Genomic DNA, 22,641 nt, shown 5'->3' on the forward strand with positions numbered 1-22,641 from the left:
ACACTGAGATTGTGGAAGACACTCTGAAGGGGAGTGATGTAAAGCTTAACATTTAAAAGTAGTCTGGGAGAAACTCAAGATGAGACCCTGCAAGGAACAATCCTACACTGAATGGAATTGGTCAAGAGTGCTTAGTATTCATTTTCTATTTCTAGATTTGTGTGATTCTACCTGATCTCCAGTTCCTCAATGTTTGAGAATTCTCAGCTCAAATCAGTAAGAGACATATAACTCTAGACATATAAAAACCACGCAACACTATACAGCCTATACCTTCAAGCCTACCTCCTGGCTCTCCCATCAATTCTGTCTGTTTCAAAGCACATTGATTGTACTGACTCAGATTCACTTGTGTTAGAGAGTTCAAACAGTCTTGCAATGGTAACCTACTAGGTTTCATTCCGCTCTGGAGTGAAATATTTTAAACTTTAAATTTAAAATGTCCTGGTTTACCCAGTTTTTTAAAGACTGTCCTCAGATTTATTTAACCTAAAGCTCTGTTACTTCCATGACCAGCAACATGACACCTAAACATCTTGCAATCTTTATGTGCTTATCCACATATCAAAGATGGAAACTGAGACACAGAAAAGAGAGAACTTTTCCAAGATGACACAAGATGTTTGGGGCACAACTGAACTAAAGAATTGCACCAAGCCAACATTCAAACCATTGGGCCATCTTCCTCCCCTAAACAATTTGGCTTGATCACAAAATCATTTGAATTAGGCAGGGTCTAGAAGCACATCAGCTTTTGCAATCTCTTTGTGTAATGTCTAGTGCAGGGATGTCCATTTTAAAAAGGTAGCTGGGTGGTGCCGAGCTACAAGTGGCTCTTTAAGAAGCCATTTGTGGCTCCCACCTCTGCCGCCTGACTCCTCCTCCAGCTCCTGTACAGCGCAGCAGGGGCAGAGAGAAGTGGCATGGGGTTCACATGCCGCTCTTTGAGCAATAAAATGCTCAGAGCCATGGCAACACTGTGCACCGCTCTGCACAGTTTTCCCTCCCTAGCGCTTGGAGGGAGAAGTGCGTGGCAGTGGTGACAGCGGTGGCAGTTCCGGTGAGTCACCAGCATTGCATTATAGAGGGGTGGGAGGGCTGGCTGTGGAGAAGGGGGGTGGAGGGGATCGGTTAAAGCAGGAGGACTGAGTGTGCCTGGCTCTGGAGGAGGGGACAAGGGGTTGGGGATTTTGCATGTCTGAAAATTGTGGGAACTGGGGGTACCTTTTTTTTTTTTTTTGAAAAAAGGGGTACTTTATTTAAAAAAAGGGCGGGGGGATGAGAACACTGGAGTAGAACTCTGTTTAACTGGCTGAATGGCTGGCAGGAGGGATCCAGACATTAAACCAATTAAATTGAGACCTATTCTTTCACTGTGGTAGGCCACTGAAAGCTGCCCCTGCTGCAATGTTTGTGGGGGGACTAGGAGGGCTAGGGGGAGCTACGGTGAAGAGAAGACAGCCTGGCAAATGAACAGTGGCAGCATGTAGAGTTTCTGGGTAAAATAATCCTGGGTTTGGGGCTACCAGAGGTTTAAGCCTGGGGTGGGGGTGGGGTGGTTTGGGGCTATTTTGTGTTCAGCCCCAAGACCATGTAAAAAAATCACCATGTGGCCCCAATGAAAAAAAAGGTTGGACACCCCTGGTCTAACAGTAAGAGCACAAGAATAGGGAGTGAACACTACTGGGTTCTCACCTGATCTCTGTACTCTCAGGCTACCTCTATACTTACCTTGAGGGTCGATGGCTGCTATGCACTTTTTGGTAGGCCAATTGTGTACCAAAAATTGACTTTGCAGCCATCGACTTCTGTGCCTGTCTTCACAACAGAAGGCTGAGAGCAGTGCTCCTCCCATCGACCTTCCTTAATCCTCGTGACTCACGAGGAGCTCTGGGGTGACGTTGACCCCCGAGTGTGCCATTTCACACATGCATGAAATGGCACCTTGGAAGACCAACCCAGAGCAGTCATCTTTACAGTAAGTGTAGATGTAGCCTCAGTGGGACATTGAGGCAAATTACAATGTCTTGGGTCTTTACTTTACCAGTCTGTAAAATGGCTTTCTCTGGGTATTGGAAGGCCTCATTAGTGAAAGTTTGCTAAGTGCTGTGAAAACAGAAGTGCAAAACTTTTTACAGCTGACATTCTAGTATCTCCCTTTCCAAATAGGACAAACCCAGCTGTCTATTCCTTAGCCGCCTCTTATGATTCAGACTGTCAAGAGTTTGTATCAAACTTGGGTTGCACAGAAAGTACAAACAAACATTGCTAATTTACACTTTAAGAGATAGTAGAGAAACCTTTTCCTTCAGCTTACCATTTGTTACTCAAATGCCTTTCACCCTGTCACATAGTTACTGTGAGAAAACTGCTGAACTGGAGCCACATAGCTCATCCCCAAGGCTTCTTGATGTATCAGCATGGACTGAACATCAAGTGGACGGCTGTGTACAAAGGTGTGGTTATGATGAATCATTTATGGCCCCAGCTAAAGCTTAAGGAACAACATTCACTGCTGTAAAGGATAACTTGACTTTGGGAATACTGCTGTCATGCTGGCTGCATATTTTACAAGGGGAAAATATTCCTTTAGGTCTGTTTGTTGCGTTAACCCTTTCAAGCCTTCTGTTGCAAGGACATTTTGATCTTTTTTTCCCTTCCTGAAGAGAATACCAAAACAGCACCTACCATTTTCATTTTGGTTTCTACTTCACACTTCTCTGCATTCAGAGAGACTTATAGTTCTGGGGAATGTTTGAAAAGGAAGCCTAGCAGGAGAATATCTTTATTTTCAGCACAGCATTAAAAATGTGCATCTGATTCCACAGATACCTTTAAACCACATGGACAACATTGTACAATTATAGACTTGGCTACGGAAAACCAGCCCATGTTCTTTCCTCTGCAGATCAGAAGGCTCTGACCTTGGTCAGAATTTAAAATGATGACCTCAGTAGAACATAAATGCACTAGTTGAAACCTCTTTATTTAAGGCAGACATTTAAATAATACCTCTACCACCACTGCCTGCTCACTAAGGAATTCTGGAACTTTTTCTCCCCAACTATCCTCACTTTGGTAGTTCCTTATAGTCTCCTTTCAGTTTATGTCCCAAGCAGAGCACTATCCCCAAAAAGTCACATCTGATCAATCCAGTTAATCCTATATTCCTCTTTTAAGCATCTACATTATTACATAAAATAATGTAGGCAACAAACAAGCTGGAAGCAAGGAGTGTGTATTTAGAGATAAATGTTCCTTTGTATAGTCATTACATAAGAATGCTATTTTGCATTTACGTCGCTGCCAAAAAGCTGAACCATACCGCTTTATGTCCTTACATTCCCTATACTTACCTCTTTATGTTCCCCACACTCACACCTGACTAACTCATATTTTGCACAGGCCTGGACCTGAAGCAAATGGAAGTGCCTCTCTGATGCGTCTCCCACAGCTTCCTCATTTGGAAACAATGAGTTCTGAACATATTGCCAGCTCTAGTGGAATGAGTGGAGTTAGCGAACGTAAACAACACTACAGTAGTGTTATGCCTCTGAGATCTGGGAACCTAACCCTCCCATATTCCATTGTTTCCTATGGGATAACGTTCCCTGCTCTGCTTCTCATAGGCAACTTAGAGGACTTCACAGTATGCACCCCTCCACCCTATTTACATTAATTCCTAAGGCGGAAAACGCCCCGCTTTACATTGGTTCGTTATAAGTCCCAGTTTCCTGGTACTTACCTGCAATGTATAGTGGGGACCCCCTGTATTTTCACAAGGCACCACTGCCAAGGATGCAAAAGTTATGCCTTTCTATACAAGGAGCACAACAGCATAGTCTCAAACAAAGGTCATTCTGAATTAAATTAACCAGAATGAACAAGAGGAAGGACTCAGGATACAGCCCATGACTCTGACATTTTGCTTTGAGATGCACACAAAATGGCTGCCTACCCCTGCAAGCAGCCAAATCCTTGGAAATTTAAAGATGCAATACACACAAAGTAAAGGCATAACAATTGTTTTGCGAAATATACCACAGCTGATATTTGTCCTGCTTCTGACAGCAACTGGAAAGCGCCAAAGGACTGGATGAGTTGCATGTAGACATTTCAGAGGGGTAGCCACATTAGTCTGTATCTGCAAAAACAAGACCACCTGTGGCACCTCATAGACTAACAGTTTTAATGGAGCATATGCTTTTGTGGGCATCTGAAAAAGCGGGTCTTTGCCCACAAAAGCTTGTGCTCCAATAAATCTGCTAGTCTATAAAGTGCCACAGGATTTCTTATTGTTTTTATCTAGAAGTTTGGATACTTAGTTGAACTTCTTTGGCCTACAAAGATAGCCTTAAAATGTCACCACAAAAGCCTCTCTTATGGTATTTCAGTACTTTACGTTCCAGCCAGGAGTGGAAGCAAAGAGGTAGCAATAATAAGATACATGTAAATGAAGTTCTTAAGAACCTTTAAAAAGGATATGAATTTTGGGCTCATAAGTTCAGGTCAGTCCTTACCTTATAAGAGCTGATTCAGCCATTCCTAACTTTCTACTATGGTATTTAACTCAACTATGGTGGTTTAAACAAAATATTTCCTTCCCACCTTTTATGAGATTTCATTGAAGGACTGAGGACCAAATTTGTGGTAAGGGGAAGGAAATGCTGAACTGGGCAGGCAGAAGCCATGTGCACGGCTGGGATGTTTGTCTTATGCTGAGCACTGAGAGTTCTGCAAGCCACTGAGCGACTCTTAAGGGAGGGCAGCACAAGCGGCTACAGCAGCTTTACCTGTGTGTATCCTTGCCAAGTAGAAGAGGGTGGTTACTGTGGCAGGAAGGGCAAGAGCTTCCCATGGCCCCACTGGGGGACTGTACATCATAAATGTCCACTTCATGGCTTGGTTGAGTTTTTCATTCAAACAGGAGGCCCACCTGTCCCACACCACCACACCATTCTCAGAGACCTAACACACACTGTCTACAGCAAGTACAGTTCCTCTTGATTGCAAAGCCATATATGCACTTTTCTAGCCGACACTGTACAAGTAAAGCTTCTTCCACAGCAGAAATTTGTGCATTCTCTTCTGTGGTTGAGGAAGGTTTACTCCCCCAAACCCACCCACGCACCCATGTCCTTGTTCTTCCACCTCCATTCTTCCAGCCAAGCAAGATGAGATAGGACTCCCTTAGGAGTCCTCAAATCATCGAACAGACATCTGTTCTTTGAGTGATACAAAGTATTCCTTTCTCCCATTTGCAGTGCTCACAGGCCACACTGGTGCGACCAGATTAACCCAGCTGTCCCAACTGGCACTGGAGAGCAATACCACTAAGCTAATTTGTTGATATTTAAACAGAAAAAAAAATATGGGGGAAAAGAAGTCCCTTCATTGGCAGATGCAGATCCCCCAAAGCACGTCTCATAGATCTATAATGAATTATACTCTAGCTCGTTAATAAAAAACAAGAAGCCATCATGTCATTGAAATCTTTTATGCTGGGACAGCGTGCTGCTTAGCCTCCCCATTTCTTTTGCTTTCTCCCTCTCATCTGTTCCTCTGTGTTCAAGCAAACAATAAAACTACTGGATGGACAGGACAAAGTAACCATGATTTAATAGAGTTTAACTGGCAAGAGGAAGAAATAATATTTTCGTTACTGTCATACAAGTTTAATTTTCATGACTCTTTAATCTACCTTAACGAAGAGCGTGGATTGCAGGCCTTGGTGGGGCTGCAACAGGTCACAGAGCCGTAATAATGTTGTGGGATACAAAGGAGAGATCTGTGTTGTAGCAATGAGCTGTTTATTGCTTCAGATCCCAAGAAGTCCTAATAGCTAACATGATTCAGAATTGCAAAGTTTCTGAATATTACAAAAACAGAAGTACAAAATTAATCTTTTACACACTGACCTTTCCTTTAAGAGTCTGCTGGTCACTGAGTCATAGACACTTGAGTCAGTCTGGTTAATCCCTTATCTTCGCAAATGTGATCCAGAGCTACAGTACTCAGAAAGGGACTAGTCAAGCATCCTGAGTTACCAAGCATCTGAGATGGAGAAGTAATAAAGAGGGATTGACAAAAGGAACCTATAAAAACCAACTGCAGTGTCTACGCAATATTAATAACAGCACCTGGCAACATCTCATTTATTTTAATAATCTTGAGTTATATGGCAAAGGAAATACAAATTATAGATCCCAATTTCATATATACAGCACAAGCTTTATTTTTCATAGCATCCTTCATGCAAATTGTAGCCCAAAACACTTCACACAATTAGATAAATAATAGCAAAGGGGGAAAGAGTTATAGACAAGAGGGGAAAGGAAAAAGAAAGGCTGATCCAGGTGGCGAGAGATTCACTGAGGATGGTTCTTGAACCAGAATTGCAGAGATTATACAGAGAGTGAAGTGAGAGAAACCACTGGCATATAAAAGCAGAGGCTAAGAGAGGGGAGACATAAGGTAAACTGAGGCAGGAGGATGGGTGGAGTCTATAGTTTGGTTACTATATGTGTGGCACACGTGCTGTACTACAAGAGTGACTGTAACCCAGGAACGTAGGCTGCATAATGGTTTCCATTATAAATGTTCTTCCAATGGTTGTCTTTAAAAAGAGCTTAGTGCTTCCAAGCTTTGCGGAAGGAGTTTGACCTTTTGGCAGAAGAAGAGTGCTGGAGTCAAGGGGGCGCCATTTACTGGCCTCATGGAAATTGGGCCAGAGTCAGGCCAGTTGTGCTCTACCGAAAAATCCCTATTTCCCATCCGCTTCTTTCTCAGTACAGCTTGTTCACGGCTGGCTGCCAACCTGCCCCTCCCCCCCGACCCCCGTCATATGTTATCTTGGCTCTGCACGTACCAGCCCAGGATCTTGTTTCCTCTTTCCCTCCAGGGCTACTTCACTCAGGGCACACAGCAAATTAATCCTTCTCCTGATGTTGCTCCTTCTTTCCCCAGGGGAACATGCACTCAGCTGGGAACCAGGAGACCATACATTCAAGTCGCACTTCCATTAATGAGTGGCAGTGATATGCAGCACCCTCTGATGGCGGGCATTGATACTGTGGTTCAGCCGATCAGTCCCAAATAACTATCAGTGCCCCAAGGTGCAAGCCACAGTACGCATTCACAAATAATGAAGAGCTTACAACTCTGGGGGTGTGTAACAAGAGAGGAGATAACACAGTGAGATGGGGGCCACAGTCACAGCCAGGCCTACCAACAGGGGTGGAGGTGGCAAAGAGGGTATTTACCCCAGGGCTCAGGGATTCGAAAGGCTGCTGCCACTGCAGCCCTAGGAGTGGCAGCAGCCAGAGCCCTTTATATTTCTGCTGGAGGGCCACACGCCGTGCTCAAAGTGGTTAGTGGGGTAGGGAGAGCCAACACAGTGTGGGCAGATCTGATGGCTAGCTGCCCCAGCTCCGCCCCTTCTGCGAGCATGAAGCCAGCACTCTTCAGCCTCCCCTGCCCCCACCTCCAACACACACACTTTGCTCAGGGGCCCAGAAAGCCCGTCCCCCGCCTCCCCAGTAACACTGAGATCCTATGATTAGCATAAACAGCTTTGGTCCAATCACATCAGTTGTCTCATTCTGTACAAGAAACCCGATCTTACAGTATTAGTACTTGAGAACAGAACATAAACACAGATGATTCACCAGACAGCCCAGGAGCTTTCCATGCACCATGGGCCAGGCAGCCGTCTATGGTGTAACGAAACCAGCTTTATAAACTAAAGTTTTCCATTTGCCCACTGAGGATTTGTGTATGCTGCATTGTTTGCCTGGGTCAGACTCCAGCCCAGACTACCCTACTGTCCACACATTTTTTCCTGATTCAACACTGGACCCACAGGTGAACTCAAATCCCAGTGTAAAGCATGCCCACGCCTGATCATTTTGCAGTGTGGATGCAGCTTAACTCACAGATCTGAATTGGGAGGTCTCAGCAGTGCGGGAGAAATACATCAACAAGCTTGTGAAACCTGGGTCCGGCAGTTGTTAATCTAGGTTTACAATGCAGTGCAGATACTCAAGTGCAGGCTTGGAGAGACGCTGCATCTAACTAAGTGCGGTTTTTCCCATGAAGGTTTATGCCCAAACAAATCTGTTAGTCTTTAAGGTGCTGCAGGACTTCTAGTATTTTCTTGAATAGACTGAGCCCCTAAAACAGTCCCCACAAACCCACAGTCACAGTGCAGTGTGGACACACTTGGGGATTTAACATTCCAGGACCAGACCCAGACAACTGAGAAAAAGAACAGAATGTTCTGCTGGAATCAAGTATTTCTTTTTCCCTCTCCCTTGTGTATTGTACACCAAAGTTATGGTTGCCTTTTGGAAAATATTTACTTTATGCATTTTGAGAAATAAAGCCTTACATTTAAATAAAGATCAAAGAAAGCTCCCCTCTGGGTATTCGTTATGACTTGGGACACCAAGTTTTTGAGCATGTAGAAAATACTGAGTCCACATTGTAAACTGCCCATTATGTTCCCCATAGACTCCTCCACATAACTGATCTAAGGATTCTCAGTTTTCAGACAAAGCATAGAAATATCTTCAATACTGAGAGACTGCACACTTAAAATACAGACTGGACAACTCAGGTTTAATTGGATACTTAGAAAGAGTGTTCCGAAAGAGTCTCTAAGCACATGCATTTAAAGAATGGACATAAACAGGAGGTCAAAAACCCAACTAGACAACCATGCCAAAATAAAGATCACAACATTTCCCACAATTATCGGTTCCAGATCCAAGTCATGTAGATGTGTTCCAGGCCTAAGTCATACAGACATGTAAAAGGAGACAGAGGAGTAAGAAGATGCATCCCACACCATGCCTTGATGTTCAAACTCCAGCGGACCAGGAGTGAAAGAGAATTCTTGGCCCCAGGGCCTATGACTGAACACCTGTCTCCAGTCACTAGAGTCTAAGGGCTGTTATCAAAAACAAACCAATCATATATGGAGCAGAGTGGCCAGGATTCCAACCACATAGGTTGTCTAGATCTACAGCAACAGTCATAAAAAGCTGATAGATAAGTTGCGATTGAACCAAGTCACTCATCATCATAATATGAGATCACGAATGAAAGTACAGAGGAAACCTTATTCCCATTTTACAGATGAAGTAACAAGAACATTAAGGGTGGCATTTCTTACGGCACTCAGAGCTGACCTACCTCTGATCCACTGGCTTCTACCAGACTTTCACTGTTGATTCCACTGATGGAAGAGTACGGCCAGTGGTGATTGTTTTTAAAAATGTCACCCTATCTGACTTAACCAAGACAAAATAAGTTGATGCTAAAGTCACAACAGTAGCTATATTTCCAGGGAGTCCCGATTCGGTGCCTTACTGACAAAGCCATCTCTCGGCTCTATATCAGCATGCTGTATTCTATCTGGAAGCGAAGACTAGGCCAGCAGAGCATGCAAGGAGCAGATGTAACAAGATGTCCTTGGCCAACACTATTAAGTAAGCAGGCAGCCTTATCCTACAGCAGCTTCAGCCTCCAAAGCACCCTGAGCAGCACACAGCAATAGCCCAGTGTGGAAGTCAAACAGGCTGCATCGGAGAGAAATGATCACTATCTACAACCCAACATGGATTGAGGAAAGGTCCTTTAGGTAGGGTGACCAGGTGTCTGGTTTTTGACTGGAGCACCCAGTCCAAAAGGGACTCTGGCGACTCCAGTCAGTGTTGACCAAGTCATTAAAAGTCCAATTCATGGTACTGCAGAGCTGAGACAGGCTAGTTCCGACCTGTCCTTGGCACTGCGTTGTGCCCCAAAAGCAGCCAGCAGTTCCAGCTCCGAGGCATGAGGGGGACCCATGGGGCTCAGTGCACGCCCCACACCTTGAGCACTGGATCAGCACTCCAACTGGCCTCCTGAAGGGGCAGTGCTTTCAGGAGAGAGCAGAACACATGATGCATCATGGAGCTTCCCCTCCTGCCCCGCATCTAGGATTTCCACATGCTGACCACTTCCAGGACACAGTGCAGCACCCCACAACCAACAGACACCAGGCAACCCGCCTTAGCTGCTTACCTGAAGGTAAGCCCAAGCCCCTGTCTCAGACCTGCTATCCCAGCCCTGAGTCCCACCCCGCAACCCAGAGCCACCTCCTGCATCTCAAACCCCTTATGCCCAGACCTGCCCCAAAGCTCACACCCCCAGCCTAGAGCCCATTACACCTCTTCCACCCCAACTTCTCCAAAGTTTGAGCCCCCTCTTGAATCCCGAACCCCTCACCACCTTAGAGCCCTCATCTTCTCTTGCACCCCAAACCCTGCTACAAACCAAAGACCCCTCCTATATTCCAAACACCTGGGCCCCACCCCTCAGCCTTTTCCTGTACTCCAAAACCCTCATCTCCTGCCCCACTCCAAAGCCCACACCCCCAGCCAGGATCCCTCACCTCTTCCTGCCCCAGACTGGATCCCTGTTCCTGCACCCAGAGCCCCCCATTAGAGTTGAACCCCATTTAGATTCCTTGCCCTAAGCCCTGGTTACAGCCAGGTGATAATGATAATGATATCACCTTCAACTGATAATGAAGGTGAGGGGGAGTGAATCACTGAGGGAGGGTGAATGCAGTGAGTGGTCAGGGCTTCAGGAAAGGGGCAGGATTAGGGTGTTCGGTTTTGTGCCAATAGGACGTTGGCAGCCCTATGTTTACACCACTGATGGCACCTGAAAATCTCTGATGAGCTGGAGATCAGGAATCTCTCTGATTGTAAACTCAAATCTAATTATTGCTGCGCTCCACTATCAAAGTTACTGACCCCCCCGAAGGGCCACCTGAGAACTCTTAAAACTCCACAGGGACTGAAGAGCTTCAGAGTTCCCTTGGAGTGTGGAAAAGTCATTATAGCCCCTCTACCGTGGAGCAGCCTTGCACAGGCCTTCTGCCCAGCTCGGCGTGTTCCCTGTCCAGGCACACCAGGACTGGCACTCTGCTACGCTGAATGGCAGCCCTTTGTTGGGGCAGACGTCATCCAGTCTCAGGGAATCCCTACACTGCAGCTGGAACCCTACTTCTCAACAAGGGTGGGCAGCCTGGCCCTAGCTCTCCTCAGGTTAGCACACTAAAAACAGCATAGCTGGGGTAGCACAGTGAGAGTTCAGGTTAACCACCAAATGTGAATGCAGCTGACTAGCTTAAATGGTGTCCAATGCTACTCACAGCTGCTGTGTAGACATACTCTAAGTGACTTCCAGTGAGGAGTATTTCTACCATGACAATGCAAGCTATGGAGCCACAAACTGCATGAAGATTTAAGAGGCACTGGGCCCTCTTCACCATCCAATCTGACTGTATTGGGAAGAGGTTATGTAGAAAGAAAAGTTCTCTTTGTGTTTGGTCCTGCACCTCTTCAGGTTTTTGTTTTTTTTTTTTTAAATCCTGCACTCCTAACATGGGACTGAAGAGCAGCTACATCATTGTGCAGAAGACTTCCTTACAACTTTATGACCTGAGCACTTTCTTTTGCAAAGGAAGCAAGTCCAAGAAGCACAAACCAAGGAGGAAATTCTGAACGTCTTGTCTTACTCATGAAGTGCGAGCTGGACAATCATAGTAAAGATGCTGCACTACGTCATTCACGCTCCTTCATTCTCTTTTCCTCCCGCTTCTGATCGGCACACGCCATCCACCACTGTTGCAAGTTTAAGCAGAGCTCAGAGGCCTGCCCCCTCGAAATATAGGTAATAAATAAAAGATAAACAATGTGCATCGCATGGTGACATCTGCTGCCTCTCTCCCTCCTACTGCTCAGCTTTCAGTCCACCCAAAAAAATAAAGGGGAGGAGGCAGGTTTAGAAGGCTGTGCAGCTGTAAGCCACCATGCTGGGTCTTGGCTGCAGCAATATTAAATTACTTAGATCAGGGTGGGAAACACCCCAGAACTAAAAACATCTGAGCACTGAAATTCTGCTGATGAGCATCAGGAGATCAGCAGTTTATAACCCTAGCAGCATTCCTTCAGCTATTCATCATCATCATAATCATCATTATAAACACTGGCAGCCAGCAAAACACAGCCATTGTTTCGCTCCCTCAATCCCACCCCCTCATCCCCCTGAAGATCTGAAGACTTAGTGATGAGGATATCTTCATGCGGCTTAATCCTCAGCATTTTTTTCCAGGGTATAGAAGGGACCACCTCCGAAGAACACTCTTTGCTGTAATGTTACCATATGGGCAACAGTGCTTGTTGGCCAACTGAGGGAAAGAAATAAAAAAATCAGCGACCGTGATGAAAGTCGCAGTAGCCTGATTTAAAGCTATTGCCTGCTGTGCGCCAGTTCTATTCAAGCGATTGGGATTCAGAACTCCCGGGTTCTTCTCCTGACTATGTGATCTTAAACTTTCTGACCTTCAGTTTCCCCACTTGTTATTAAGGGGATGATACTGCCCTAAATTGAGGGGTCTTGTATGGTTTTGCAAATACTTGTTGAGTGCTTAGATCTCAAGATGCCAAGCTCCGTAAAAGCACTATTTCATTTTAAACATTCATTCATTCATTCATTCATTCATTCATTGTTTCCCAAAGAAATGCTGTGTGTGAGACATAAACCGATTCACACAAAAACTGCCTGCACAGGAAACACACCCCACTCAGTGAATCATTCATTGATCCGTTGAGATTTCAGACTCTTGGCAGAAGAGCAGGCCATTCTCATTAGTGCTGTCTCTTTTTCATGTATTTATTGCCACATGGAACAAACTAACTCTAACAAGGCTCTGAGTTACCTTATTGACCCCTGAGGCTGCCAAGGCAAGATGGTATTCTCATGATGCCACATTGCTACAACCCAGCACAATATGACATATCCACTACAATGCCTGGAATATATGGAGCTTCTGTTCCTAGGCTCGTTTGCAGGAGGATTATGGGAAAACTAGGGGTCACCAAATGAAATTAATAGGGAGCAGGTTTAAAACAAACAAAAGGAAGCATTTCTTCATGCAGTGCCAAGTCAACCTTTGCAACTCCTTGCCAGAGGACCTTGTGAAGACCAGATCTTTATTAGGGTTCAAAAAGGAGCTAGATACATTAATGGAGCATTGGTCCACCAAAACTTATTAGCCAGAGTGTGTAGGAATGGTGTCCCCAGCCTCTGTTTGTCAGAGGCTGGAAATGGGTCATGGGGGAGGGATCACTTGAGGACTACCTGTTCTGTTAATTCCTTCTGGAGCAACTGTTGGACAACAGGACACTGGGCTAGATGGACCTAATTAGTACTGACTCAGTATGGCCGTTCTTATGTTCTGGGTCAGGTCCACCAAAGAGTAATAAGACTGTTCCGGGAAAGTCAAGGTGAGTGGCAGGCCACCCTGTAATCTAAGGAATGATGAAAACCTCAAAAGATTCTCTCTCTCCATTAGAGAAAGGGCATTAGAGTTTTAAGCTCCTCAAATTAAGTATTTCTTACTGAATGACAGCTTGGAGAACTGGAGTGACGAGGCAGCATGCTTGGTACTATAGATGCAGTTGATAGATGGTGGCAAGTGGTGTTTCTGTTGCTCAAAGCTCCCCTCCCTCTGATATCTGGTTGCTCATTTCTCAAAGGAATGCTGGTGCACGAACTTTGGAAACAAACAGAATTGGGAGCCCTGGTGGCCAGAGGCAAATAGTTCTTTTCTAAGTGCTTTGCCCAGTCAGTGCTGTGGATGGTTTTCCCCCACTTACAGCCTCTGGATCTTTATTATGATTGGGCTGCAACATACACCCTGCTCTGTCTCTGCCAGACCAAAGCTGCTACTTTCCTGATGAGTCATGGGAGGCAGAAATGTGTATCCAGCATTCCATACCTTGCCTGGTTTAAAACCTTCTTCAGTTCAAAAGCTCCTCGGTGTGAAAGAACTAGATACAAGAATTCTGAAGCACGGGGAGGAGGTCACATTGTGTTCTTATTTGCATATTGACATCCAGAATGCTTTTTTAGCTATGCTATACTGTAGCTAGTGTGGTTTCTTTATGTTTATGTTGTTGTGTAAAGAGAAGAGACAACTGGGAGCTGATCCTCCCCACACTCCAATGCCATCAGGCCTGATGGAACAATTGCTACAGTGGGGATGCTGACAGTCATTGAACCAAACTGTAAACCTTGTATATAATGGAAACCAGTTCAAGCCAGGGGGCACTGCAGCACCTCCCGACACTTAGTTCCAGCATCTATGGCTAATATTTTCAGAAGAAAAAATTTTGCTTCTCGCGGTCAACCTAAAGTGTTAAAAGCTGGCCATTTTTTTCTTTAAACTTGTAACAAGGGAAAACCAGTTGGCAAGTCACACGTCTGTAGCTATCAGGTAAATTCACAGAACAAACCTCTGTGGAAAACCAACTGGTATTTTTAATGTAAAAGTGCAAACTAAACATCAACCAACTGAGCGGATTCAGCACAGCAAGAACCACATGCATAAACCATGTAGTCTGGATGCAAGACAACTTCTATAGAACCTTTAAATACAATCTCCCATGGAAATCAAACGCCTACAACCAAATGACTTCAGCATGTGCATAATATGGCACACAGATGCATCTTACACATGAAAAGAGTTGTCACATGGCATGCTCAGTTCTGGTACTATCATCTTGAAGGCCTGTGGTTCATGAATAAGAATGCGGATGTAACTGCACATGCGATCACTGTGCTTGTGCACATACATTGGGAATTTTCATTGTTACGTAAATACACAAAGCTCTCCATTTGCAGACATACAATCGTTCCCTCTACTTTTAAATTATTTGCCCTAAACCATTTCCGCTTCCTCACACAGGTCAACATGGGAGGACTGGGCTTTTAATACAGAAAACACAGTACATTATGCTATCAACCCATATGTAACAAGCATGTTTCGAAACTCTACATTATAAGCAATGAGAAATAGCCACTACCATTCACAGAATTTTTAAGAACTGCCAGTAAAGCTTGTAAAACCTTTTGAGATGCAAAAAACAGAATCAGCCACAATGTATGAACAGCACTATGGTGTTATGTAGACGTGGAAATCCAGGAGACTGAACCAAATTAACTAGGTATGAGTTTGAAGTATATTAGTTGAGCCACATTAAAACTCCTGTGTGAACACCCTCATTCAGAATTAAAGTTACCTTAATTTTGTTTATCTTAATTCACTCCAGAACTAAAACGGTTTAATACGTTTTAGGTTAATTCACTCTGAACAAGAGCACCCATGGAGCAATTCAAGGTTACTTAACTACTGGACTTTGAAAGTGAATTTAGATTATTTTTTCAGTCTGTGTAGACAAGCCCTACATGAGCTAATTTCTGAGCCCCAATTCAGAAGAAATGCCACTTTACTGTTCAACCCCTTTCCAAGATCATTTCTGAATAATTTGAACAGCACATGTCCCAGTACAGATACTCGGGGATCTTGCTTTTTGCCCCTCTTCACTGTGAAAACTGAACATTTAATTCCACCCTTTGTTTCCTATCTTTTAACCATTACCAATCCATGAAAGGACCTTTAGTCTTAGCTCCTCAGGCTGCTTAACATATTTAAAAGATTTTGCTGTGAGACCTTGTTAGAGGCTTTCTGAACATCCAGATATACTTCATCACCTTTGTCCGTATGCTTACTGACACTTTCAAAGAATTGCAACAGATTGGTCAGATGTTATTTCTCTTCACAAAAGCAGTGTTGCCTCTTGCCCAACATACAACGATCATCGAGGCATCTGATAATCCTGTTTATTACTGTACTAGTCAACCAATTTGCATGGTAATGAAGTTAAGTTTACCAGCCTGTAATTGCTAGGACTGTCTCCAGAGCCTTTAAAAAAATTGGCATTAAGTTAGCTACTTTCTCATTAGCTGGTACAGAGGCTGGACCAAGCATTAGGTTACAAATCAATGTTAGCAGTTCTGCAATTTCACATTTGCATTCCTTCAGAACTAGAGTAAGAACCATCTCATCCTAAGGACTTGACTGTTTATTAATTTACACCAAAAATTCCTCTTTTAGCAATGCAATCTGGGACAATTCCTCAGACTGGTTACCTTAAAAAAGGCTTGGATGTGGGAAGGGCCATCACAAGGTGTGGCCAGGGCCTGGGGCAACCCGCTCCTTCTGTCCACTGCCCCAGGTGCAGGGCCTGATGCAACTACCCCTCCCCCCTTACATCCCAGGCCCCATCCAACCTCTGCTCCATCCCCGCCCTGCTCCCTTATCCCCTCCCTCCAGGTAACAGAGCATAGGGGTTACCTGAGGCCAAGGGTCAGGCAATGGAAACAACAGGAGTGACCACCCCTCCATCTCTGCTAAACATGTGGATGGTGGGAGTGTCATGACACTCTCCTGGACCACTGCACTTGGATTCTCCACAGGGGGTAGGAACTAGACAGGCACTCTGCTTCCCGTGTGTGTGTGTGTGTGTGTGTGTGTGTGTGTGTGTGTGTGTGTGTGTGTGTGTGTGTGTGTGTGTGTGTGTGTGTGTGTGTGTGTGTGTGTGTGTGAGAGAGAGAGAGAGAGAGAGAGAGAGAGAGAGAGAGAGAGGAGGGGAGGCAACCCTTGCTGCCTCCAATTCCTGACCCTTGGCCCCAGGTAACTCCTCATCCATTCCATCCACACAACGATTGGGGTGGCTACCGCAATGCCTGCAAAAGCACAGGGTTTGCGGCAGCTACTCCAATTCATCCTACAGATGTGACAGCACCGGACATAAGCATCTCCCACACTCCCCTGTGATGAAGATTAATGCAAAGAATTAATTTAGTTTCTCCAAAACGACCTTGTCTCCTTTGAATGCTCCTTTAACACCTCAATTGTCCAGTGCCTCTACTAAATGTTTGGCGGCCTTCCTACTTCTGCTGCACTGAAGATGTTTTTGCATCTTTACTTATTCTTCACACTTGTTCTTGGCCTGCCATACTTTTATTTGACTTGCCAGAGCTTATGATTCGGTCTCTCTTGTTCACTAGGATTTGGCTTCCAATTTTCAAAGAACATGTTTTCGCCTCCAACTACCTTTTTCACTTTACTGTTTTGCCATGCTGGCATTTTTTGGAAGAATTAATTCATATTGCCCATTTAAGAAAACTACCATTTCTCTTAAGCAAGAGGATAGCATAGAATGGAGTTATAAAAGTGCAGTGATTTAATCCTGCCATAGAACCCTAAAACACTGATAAACATCATGCATGCATGTTAAAGTTATTGTATCTTAATTTTAAAAATGAAAAATAAATCTGACTCAGAATAACATGTCTTGGGAAGAACAAAACTGTAAGTATCAGAGGGGTAGCCGTGTTAGTCTGGATCTGCAACAGCAACGAAGGGTCCTGTGGCACCTTATAGACTAACAGGAAAGTTTTGAGTATGAGCTTTCGTGAGCACAGACTCACTTCACTGAAAATCTACCTTAAGCTACTGTGGTCAGGGAGCTAATGATAATCCAAATTTCACAAGTCTCTGGGTAATTAAACCTGTAAAATTAGCTGGCACTCAAATGGGAAAGTGGTTTTACCACCTACATACCAAAGTTATGAGCACAAACAATTAACACGAGGAACAGATTACACAACAAGAATTAAATGGATGTTTAGTTATGATTGTCTCCTAGTTCTTTAACAGTTTTTTTTATGAAATACACAAGCAGATAGACCACAAAATATTCTGAGGTTTCACTTGGAGAGGCATGCAAAAGCCCAAACTTTTTAAAAATAAAATCAGGCTAGAAATCTCATGAAGATAGATTTCCTTGATGGAGCAGATTCAACTATTAGAAAAGTAGATGAGGAGTCAGGAATCATGGATTATCTTCTTGACTCTGCTGATGTGAAATTCAGGAAATTGCCACCTCTCCAGACCTCAGGGGCCACAGTTTTGCAGAAATGTTGGTGGTGCCCATAATGATCAGAACACACTGCTCCTCTGCCTCAATATGCTTGGGGCAGGGAGTTCGGGTGGGAGAGGGGTGCAGGCTCTGGGCAGGTTGGTATGTGGAGCTGTGGGAGAGACCTGGTCCCAAGCTTTGATGAAGCAGTGCTCCAGGGCAATGCATATTCCTGGTGCCCGGCCACCACAGGCCCACATAAACTTGAGAATGCTAATAATTCCCAACTTCATGGTGCTTGCTTTGTAAATCACTGCAATTCTCTGCTAAAAGTTCTAATGTAATTTGTCCTCCAGGCCGAGCACTGGACAGGCCACAAGTTCTGACATATGTTCTCGCTTATGATAGTGATCCCTACAAGTCAGATTTAAGACACACTGACAGCAAAGTGCCGGAAACTTGAACCACTGTACGTGATCTATTGTTACAAAACGTTAGTTTCCAAGGCTGCTAGTTTCCAAAAGCATTACATGAACTTGATATTTTTATTTCTTTTAGAATGGACAGATAAGCGGGAAAATATCCTGTTTCCATAGTCGTCATGATCAGATTACAAACTGTCGGCAAAGACAAAAATAATATTTAAACAACAATTGCAGGGGAGAAAAAAAAACCAATTTGGGGCTTACCCATATCAGTTCCATCTGTTCTTCCAGGGGTGAAGACTGACTTGAGAAGACTGTGTCATGCAGAGTCTGATAGGTTTGTGAACTCTATCAGGAGCTGCGTAACAGTTGGTTTTAATCGTTTTCCAAGGCACAAAGCAGATCTCAAGATGAATCTGTTTCCCACATTGTTTCCTCTCCACAGGTTGGGGTTTCAGATTTGCCTGGATTAGCGCGAGCCACCGGAATTCCCCACCTGGGCATTAAGCAGGCCAGAGGCCTTTATTTCAAAGGCCAGTGGCATGCAGTGATTCCTGCGTGGCCCCATGGGACTAGAACTTTCGTTTTCAAGCCAGGAACAGTCTTTGTTTCATTCAAAACTTTTTCATTGTTACTACATTTCCGCTTTATCCTTTTTCTTTTCAGACTGAGATTTTTGACTAACTACAAATTGGACTGAAGCCAGAATTATTTCCTCAGACGTGGGGAGATGTTCAGAAATAACAATGCCTAAACAAAACTAGGAAAGATTTTTAAACACCATTCTCCTTGTATATCCTGTTCTAAATCAATCACTCCAATAGGATGTGTAGTATTCTAAATGCATTTTGTAACTACAGTAGGATATGGATGGTACTTACCTAAACTTGCAGTTATACAGAGGTCTGATATATCTTCTGTAGCTAATTGCATGTATCTGCAAGTACTGTCTTTCCCAAGGCCTGCTGGCTGAGGGGAACAGAGAAACTGTACTATGTACATAAGAGCTTCTCTGCAGAAATCTGTCTGTGACTTTCTCCCTCTCCACTCATTGGCCATCCAATTTTGGATAAGGCACAAATCTCTCCCATCCTTTCTGCTGGCTGGATCTCCTTCACAATTTTCAGACAGCTGCACGTGTCCCCAGCAGCACGTGTCCCATAATTTACGGACAATCACAATGATTCTGTATATTTCATCTGCATATGGGGCGGGCGGAGATCAATAACCGAGTTCTAACTCCTCCTCATCTCTGAGGCAGCTTTGTCTGAGAAAGCGAAAAGCTCAGTGGCTTTCCCCTGGTACAGTGTAACTGACTTTAGTTCACTGTTATTAATGAGGTGTTCAATTAAATTAGCATTTTTCCCCCCATAGGCCCCTTGCAAGAGAAGAGAGCTAGTGAGAACAACAGCACCAAAAGTCTCTCCGAAATCATTGTCCACCACCCCCACAGAAACCTGCAGGACTCCATGACTATCATGGGAAGAGTTCACATAAATGGACATGTTCTGGAATGGTCCAAGTGTTTGTTTTGGCAAGCTCTAGCACAGCTCAATATTTTATCCATTGCTCCCCAACTTTCACTAGCTCCCTGCGGGGATATACCCAGCCAAATGCTTTCCTGTTCCCTAGTCCCTAGGCTGGTTCAGCTCATTTTAATGGACTTTATAATGAAGAGGAAGCTTTGATTTTTGACCCCTGCAAGGAAATACACCTAATGAGAGAAACAGAAGCAAAATGCAAGAGGGTTCTCATCATCTGTGTGGAGAACAGAGGAGGAGGTTGGGGGCATTCAAATATTAGCAGCTGAGTCTGGAAAGACTCGTCGACTATAAAGGCCATTTCAAATGAGCGCTGATAAAAATCTTCGTACACATCGGCTCACCATGTGTTCTGTGCGTGTCATGGTGCAGAAATATTTTATCCCCACTGTTTTTCCACACAGCCCTCTTTCCTGAAACCAGGAGCTCTACTTTCCAGCAGTCCCATGGTAGAAGGCAAAGAAAGGAAAAAGTAAGAAATCCTCTAACAAAACCCTCTAACCTGCTTTTCCCACACACACAGAAACACCACAGCTGTGAGATCCTGCTTCTGAGAACTCTTAGGACAATAAGCAGTTTCTGTAGGTCTCCTTAGAAAGCTTCGGGTCTCCCTTTCTCATCTGGGATATCAAGGTCCAATTTCTAGCCAACATAGATTATGAGATGCTGGACCTTAAATTAGGTCCAGATGTGACTTTTGCTGTATCAATATTGGAACAGGAGGAAATTCCACATTTGCAGAGAAGGGAGTGTTTCTCTGGATTTTCTTGCTTTTTTTAAAATAGCAGCAATTTGAGGGTACTGAGAGATTTGTAATGGTAGACTAAACCCTGCTGAAGGTGAATTAATGGGGTGAATGCAGGTGGGACAATAAAAGGAATGTGAAAAATATGATCATAAATCGCTGCAAAGTAGAGAAGATGGAGATCTGGGAGATGGGTTGGAAATGGGACGGAGCACGGACTATAATGGCAGAGAAGAAAAAGAGGGTCAGGGCAAATCTGGGAAGCAAGATCAAATCAATATCTTAGACGCCTATATACAAATGCAAGAAGTATGGGTAATAAGCAGGATGAACTGGAAGTGCTAATAAATAAATACAACTATGACATCGTTGGCATCACGGAAACTTGGTGGGATAATACACGATTGGAATGTTGGTATGGAAGGGTACAGCTTGCTGAGGAAGGATAGACAGGGGAAAAAGGGAGGTGTTGTCTTGTATATTAAAAATGTACACACGGACTGAGATGGAGATGGACATAGGAAACAGATGTGTTGAGAGCCTCTGGATTAAGCTAAAAGGGGTAAAAAACAAGGGTGATGTCCTGCTAGGAGTCTTCTACAAGCCACCTACCCAGATGGAAGAGGTGGATGAGGCTTTTTTTAAAACAACTAACAAAATCATCCAGGGCCCAGGATTTGGTGGTGATGATGGATTTCAACTGTCCAGATATATGTTGGGAAACTAACACAGTGACACACAGACTATCCAATAAGTTCTTGGACTGCACTGAAGACAACTTTTTATCTCAGAAGACTGAAAAAACCTAACCAGGGGAAGCTGTCCTAGATTTGATTTAAAAAAATAGAGAGGAACTGATTGAGAATCTGAAAGTGGAAGGCAGCTTGGGTGAAAGTGATCATGAAATCATAGAGTTCACAATTTTAAGGAAGGGTATAAGGGAGAACAACAAAATAGAGACAATGGATTTCAGGAAGGCGGATTTTGGTAAACTTAGAGAGCTGGTAGGTAGAGTACCATGGGAAGCAAGACTGAGGGGAAAAACAACAGAGGAGAGTTGGCAGTTTTTCAAAGGGACGTTATTAAGGGCCCAAAAGCAAGCTGTTCCTCTGCGTAGGAAAGATAGAAAATATGGCAAAAGACCACCTTGGCTTAACCAGGAGATCTTGTGTGATCTCAAAATAAAAAAGGAATCGTATAAAAAAAGGAAGCTAGGACAAATTACGAAGGATGAATATAGGCAAACAACACAGGAATACAGGGGCAAGATTAGAAAGACTAAGGCACAAAATGAGCTCAAATTAGCTACAGGCATAAAGAGACACAAGAAGGCTTTTTATGAATACATTAAAAGCAAGAGGAAGACCAAGGATAGGGTAGGCCCATTGCTCAGTGAGGAGGGAGAAACAGTCACGGGAAGCTTGGAAATGGCAGAGATGCTTAATGACCTCTTTGTTTCCATCTTCACTGAGAAGTCTGAGGAAAGAATGCTTAACATAGTGAATGCTAGTGAGAAAGAGGTAGGTTTAGAAGATAAAACAATAAAAAAGAACAAGTTAAAAATCACTTGGTAAATTTAGATGTCTGCAAGTCACCAGGGCCTGATTAAATGCATCCTAGAATACTCAAGGAGCTGATAGCTAATGGCTGAGATACCTTCTTTATCATTTTTGGAAAATCATGGGAGACAGGAGAGATTCCAGAAGACTGGAAAAAGGCAAATATAGTGCCCATCTATAAAAAGGGGAATAAGAACACTGCAGGAAACTACAGACTGGTCAGTTTAACTTCTGTGCCAGGAAAGATAATGGAACAAGAAATTAAGGAAATCATCTGCAAGCACTTGGAAGGTGGTAAGCTGGTAGGGAACAGCCAGCATAGATTTGCAAAGAAGAAATCATGTCAAGCCAATCTGATAGCTTTCTTTGATAGGATAATGAACCTTGTGGATAAGGAAGAAGCAGTGGATGTGGTATACCTAGATTTTAGTAAGGCATTTGATATGGTCTTGCATGATATTCTTGTCAATAAACTAGGCAAACACAACTTAGATGGGGCTACTATAAAGGTGGGTGCAAAACTGGCTGGATAACCATACACAGAGTAGT

At 44.0% G+C, this 22,641-nt stretch overlaps 1 protein-coding gene across 3 annotated transcripts in view; it reads right to left on the bottom strand.

Annotated features, from left to right (window-relative positions):
• Nucleotides 1-22,641, bottom strand: part of GLI2 (GLI family zinc finger 2) — a 275,040-nt gene that overhangs the window by 153,351 nt on the left and 99,048 nt on the right. Inside the window, exon 1 of one of the 3 annotated variants that reach the window (XM_075001300.1) lies at nt 5,919-5,989. The exons of the other annotated variants lie outside the window; for them this stretch is intronic. The gene's annotated coding sequence lies outside the window, so the exon portion shown is untranslated. Of the gene's footprint in view, nt 1-5,918; nt 5,990-22,641 lie in introns of those variants that run through there. 3 annotated transcript variants of the gene reach the window in all.

This window comes from Carettochelys insculpta, chromosome 8 (genome assembly GCF_033958435.1).
Source record: "Carettochelys insculpta isolate YL-2023 chromosome 8, ASM3395843v1, whole genome shotgun sequence".
In the NCBI taxonomy this organism is placed as follows: Eukaryota; Metazoa; Chordata; order Testudines; family Carettochelyidae; genus Carettochelys; species Carettochelys insculpta.